Here is a 5,912-nt window from a genome sequence, read left to right as displayed (position 1 = left end):
TAAAACTTTAAACCGCAATACCGCTCCCAAGAATTCTTTCGTTCGGTAACGTACATCTATAAATACCATACAACTTACAAAAACTCATAAAGCGTACATCCGTATATATATACACATATATAAATAATATTACAAGCATTATCCAATACAATTCCTATCCCTCTTACAGAACATATCAAGATAAAGGCAAGGGTACAAAATATACTAAAGCAATACAGAGTTCTCAACAACAACTAAATAAACTCTTCGTAACTTCTGCGCTCATATCCTGAAAGGGGAAAAATGTAGGGGGGTGAGAACATCATCCTCGAAAGGGTTCTCAGTAGAGGGTTTTTGGGAATTACTGTAATAGGATACGTGAGGATAAACTGTACCAGTGATTAATAACCATCTTATGCCTCTTTCAAAAACAACGGTTTACAATAAAAGTAAAGTCTAAAAATCTTTTCTGAAGGAAGAACCGTTCAATTCTCAAAAACTCAAAAGCCTTTCAAAACAGTTTATCTATGCTGAACCAAAACAACATTTCATATTTTATTCCAAACCAGAAACACAAAACCGAAATCAACCATCAGTTCATCTCATTCCCAACTACGGCCCTAGGCCCAAACAATCCAACAACAACCAATCACCACAGTTCAACAAAGTCCCAATAGCAAACACAAATAGGAAGATGCAAGCACAAACAAACAGTTATTGCAAGTAGAACAGTTAGCAATTAATCACATAGGCAAACCAAGTATAATATGCACACCCAAACAATGTCACATAAATGCATATGATGCATGCCTGTCCCTAGTGGCTGATGATATCATCTGTCGGTTATATAGCCAACCCGACACGTCCTGGTAGCTAACCATGGACAGAAACACCCATCGCGGAGCAAGTAGGTTTGAGCTACAACCCCATTGCTATTACCCGCTCAACCCAGAGCCAGTGGAATAACCACTACTGCGGCTACTACCCAGGCGGGTGTTTAAAAGCTCAACCTGGAGCGAGTGGAATCACCACTACTACCGCTACTACCCAGGCGTCACAGTCTCTAACCTGGAGCAAGTGGGACGAACCACAACCCTTGCTACTACCCAGGTATTTCAAGCATATATTCATTCAGTCCCAGCCATGGATCAACATCCATCTTAGCCATCCGGCTTAAATTCATAATTCATAGTCAGCCATACGGCCCATAACTCATTCGGCAATCAGCCATAAATCAATATCATACACAGCCATTCCGGCTCACGGTTCAATCCAAAACCAGCCAATATTCATAATCATACACAGCCATTCCGGCCCATAACAAAACAACACTTCCACCATCCAACATCATCAAATTCATAAAACCGGCATTTAAGCCATAAATCACTTTTTCTCAAATCGCTTCACTTTGAAATCAAGTTTCAACTCTTTTCAGCCTTGGCTTTAGAAATCTCGTTTCTCAAATCATCTCAGGCTCATAAGCCAAATTTACTCAAAGTGAGTTCCCTTTTTAAAACAAAGCCACTCTCGGCATTCTCTTTCCAAAACTTCCAAAACCATGGCAAGTTAAGGATTTATTTCAAAGTATTGAAAATCACCCATACAACAATGGGATTTCATAACAAAAGTTTCTCGGCAGAGTCCCAAGTCTTTAGCGGAGAATAACATAACTCATTTCGCCAAATTCATTTAAAATCACTAAAACATTGGCTTTCTGATTTGAGTAAGCAAATAGGATCTAAGCCAAACCGAGTCATGTAGTCATTTACTTCTTTCAAAGCCGCTTCTTTTACTTAGGCAAAACCAACTTCAACCCCCATGATAAATTCTAGAACGTTTCAACTGTTCAAAATTGTTTTAGTCTTGCAAGAATTCAGAATTCAAAGAGTACTTAAAACCTTTCTCAAAACATTTCAAAATGAAACTTGTCAATAGACCTTCAGGTTCTTTCAAAGTCATTGAAACTTCTTTAATTGAAACCCCCAAGTCAAATTCAAAGGCATAAACCCTTTTTACATCCAAACAGCTTTAAAACACAAGTTTCATCTAAATAACATTCTCCTGAAAGAGATACAATGCCTTTCTTAAGAAGTAAGACTAAATCACAATTTCCTCTTTATTAATTCATTTCGAAAGCATGAATCATCCTTTTCTCGATAATTCAAATAAAATAGTAGAAGTCTTTAACTCATCATTTTCCAGACAACATTTCAATAAAGACTCGGATTTTATAGAAATTTCGACAGCACCTCCCTTAAAACTTGGACTTTTGCCACCCGGTTCGGGTCCCAACTAAACCGTTTCTCAATCCTTTTCAACAGCTCAAAACCAGAAATCAATTCAAAAGCAAGCTAAATCCAACAGTCGCCTCAATGGCATACCTCAAGGAAACCATTTCAAAAATCAACTCAATATCAACCGATTTAACTCATTTATAAAGCTTTAAAGAATCGGTTCAGCAATAAATCATTTATCAAAACCAGAGCAATTAAAGCAACCCAGGCTGAATTTCAAGAGCATTCTATCTTTCACATCATCAAATTAATTGACTCAATTCAAACCAATCCTCAACGGATTAAACTCATTTCAAATATTTAAAGAATCAACTTCAAACATTACATTTCACAAGCCACACAACAATTCAGCCAAGCCAACATCCATAGTCATTTGAGTCAATCAATTGATACATAAGGCAGATCCAATCAGCAAATACACAATATCTCACATCTGTACCCATATGTAATAATTTCAATAATAAACTATAGTTTTCGGAAAGCGCTCCTACCTCAAAACGCAATTCCATAATCCAAACGCCTCATCAAGTCCATTTCCGCCTCAACCCGAACTGACGGCAACCAAAACCTCAGCTCCCAGCCACGCTCACAATAACCATAGCAACACTAATCGCAACATACAACAACCGAAACTCAATCGTATAGCAATTAATGCCACAAACCTCAGCGTATGCTAACAGAACAGTAACTAAGGGGCTTTCAAATCGAAAATGCTTACCGAACGAAGAAGAAGCAGCTGAACCGAAACAGCGGCGATCTCTGAACCGGTTCGACAGCAGCCCGGCAGCCACCTCAAGTAGCAGCGGCGACTGGACTCCGGCAATGCCGACTGGACTCCGGCAATGGCGCCTGGAACCCACATACAGAGACGTTAAAGCTTTCAGAATCTTAAACGAATGAAGACCGAATTCAAAAATCCTTACCGGCAGAGTTTTCCGGCGACGGCAGCGGGTTTTCCGGCAGCCAGGCACGGTGGCGCGACTCAACACAAAAGCAGGCAGAGCGGCGGCAGCCTTCAGCAACTCCGGTGAGCTTCCTCAACAACGGTGATGGTCGGAGCTTCGGCGGTGCTAACCGAGGCTTGCCGGCGGCAGGAACGGCGGCGATAACTCTTTCTCGGCGAACCGAAACAGCAAACATGGAGGGGTTTCATCTCGCTTCTTTGCTACTGGCAAGGACAACTACCCAGCTCTAGCGACGGCGAGCTCGTGGTTGCAGCGGCGGTATCCAGGTGCGACGGTGGCGCGCAAGACAGTGCCCCTCTCTCTTCACTGCGAGTTCCCTCCCTTTCTCCTGCAATGGTGGTCCTCCGGCGCGACACCAATCACAACAGGGACGGCGGCGGCGAGACCCCAACAGCAACGAGTTTTCCAGCGACAGAGCACACCGGCTGGAGGTCACGGCGACGCGAGAGGTTTCCGACGCAGTGGTTAGACCTCAGCTCGCCCTCAGATCTTGCTCTCCCTCCTCCGCGCGTCTGACTCCTTCCCTCTCTTCCATTGTTGACGATGGCAACAACAACCGGCGTTGGACTGGACGCGACTGGGCGGCGACGTCATTAGCTCGATGGCGAGGGCACGGTGGTGCGGCGGTGGGCGTGGTGGCTACGGCCTCCCTCCCTCCAGATCTCCTTCTTTTCTTTCACAGGGGACCGTGTGTGTTCATGAAAATGGGGGGTGGCTGCTGCTGCTACTATCATCAATAATGTGCAGCTAGGGTTGGCTTTTGGAAGGGAAAATGTGGACTCCATTAGGGTTAGGGGAATTTTTGTAATTTCACTCAAAAGTAAGGATAATATAGTAATTGAAACCCAAATTAAATCCAACACTAATTGTATATAGAAAATACTATTTGCTCATCATTTTTACAAATTATTTTCGATAAAATGCCCCAACCAAATAATTAGAAATAATATACTTAATTTCTTCATTTTCCAAAATAGCAATATTAATATTTAAAATATTAATTATCTAATCCAAATCATATAAAATCCTTATTATTTCATAACTATCAACTTTATACTCTGAATATAGAAAATAATCCAATAATTGTAAAATTGGATAATAATCATAACTTATCTCAAATCTAATAAATCAAAACTTGCTTTAATTATCATTACTAAAATAATTTCTGAAATTAAGGCTGTAAATAACTATATGATTTGAGACTTGATCATAATAAGACTTTTCAAAAGTTCTAGGTCTTACATGTCTTTTTGTGCTCCCTCTCTGACAGTTACCATTCTGCCTCTCTACAAAACTCCTTTTATTCCTAATTTTCATTCATTACCACATTTGCTTTTGTTTACTGCTTTGTTATCTGATTTTACTCCTTGCGGGACTTCTGCGCGCTCTTCTTCATTTGCTTCTTTCCTATTTCCTGCACACTTTTCTGGTAGGTGCTTCATGCTCCTTTTGCTACTTTACTGTTCTGTGATCGTTGCTTTTGTTATTTTTGTCAATCAACGCATGCCATTTTCCATTTTGGTTTATGTTTGCTTAAATCATCATAGCCTATGTTAGATAGTTTCTAGGGGGTACCATTTAGGTGTCTGTTTCTTAAATCTAGGATTTAGATTAGCATAAGTATCATGGATTAGCAGCGTGGTTAGTTGTAGTTCCATTTTTGTTTATCCTTCGAGTTTACGATCTCCCGGGTTGACTTGAGTGGTGACCCTGCTGTAGGTATGGCTCAACCACCGGCGTCGAACGTCATTGATTTTTACGCTTGGATAACCTCGGATGTGAAGGATACGCCGTCTAGGATAACCAAAGAGGAGCTCCAAGCACTTCGGGATTCCAGTTCCTTGTGTGGGGGAAGTTCGAAGGAGGCGAACTACCAGGTCTACATTCCTAACGATCGGAAGTGTGTTTGTCATAAGAACATGGTGACCCCCCCGGGTAGTTGATTGGTTGTGGGTTTATAAACCAAAATTTACTACCCTGGGCATCTGACTTCCCTTTTCTTCCTTCGTGATGTCTTTGTTAAATCGCTGCGATGTTGCTCCTTCGCAACTCCACCCTAACAGCTGGGCCACAATCTGCTGCTTTGAGTTGGTGTGCAAATATCTGGAGCTCCCGGTCTCCATGAACGTATTTCTCTATCTCTTCTTATTAACAAACCCTTCCTTGGAGGGTAGAACAAACAAAGGGTATATGTCCTTCCGAGCCGTGCAAGGCCGGAGGATCTTTGGGCTTTTCGAGGACTCCTTCCATGGCTTTTAAAAGCACTGATGAGTGGATTTTTGATGGTCTAGAATTCACAAATGAATTCTCATTGCAAGTATAGTTTCTAAACCAAACAATAATCCTTTCATGCAAAAATTTGGTTGGCACAAGTAACAAACCCCTAAAAATAATAACTGAAGTATTCAAACCTCGGGTCATTTTCCCTAGGAATTGCAATAAAGTGTTCTTGTTATTGGTTATGAAGTATGTTTGGGGTTTTTTTGAGGTAATAGACAAGAAATGTAAATGGAAAAGAAAATAAACTAACAACTAACAAAGTTCTTGGCAAGGTATGAGAACTAGAAGTCCTATCCTAGTTATCCTCCTCAATTGTGACCATAATTATCCATTGCTCCCACTTAGTTAACCTCTTACCATGGAGGAAAGTCAAGTGGATGGATTAACTTGATTC

The sequence above is a fragment of the Arachis ipaensis genome, chromosome B1 (assembly GCF_059453495.1).
Source record: "Arachis ipaensis isolate K30076 ecotype BB chromosome B1, ASM5945349v1, whole genome shotgun sequence".
Classification (NCBI taxonomy): Eukaryota; Viridiplantae; Streptophyta; class Magnoliopsida; order Fabales; family Fabaceae; genus Arachis; species Arachis ipaensis.
Note: the sequence above shows the minus strand (reverse complement) of the source record.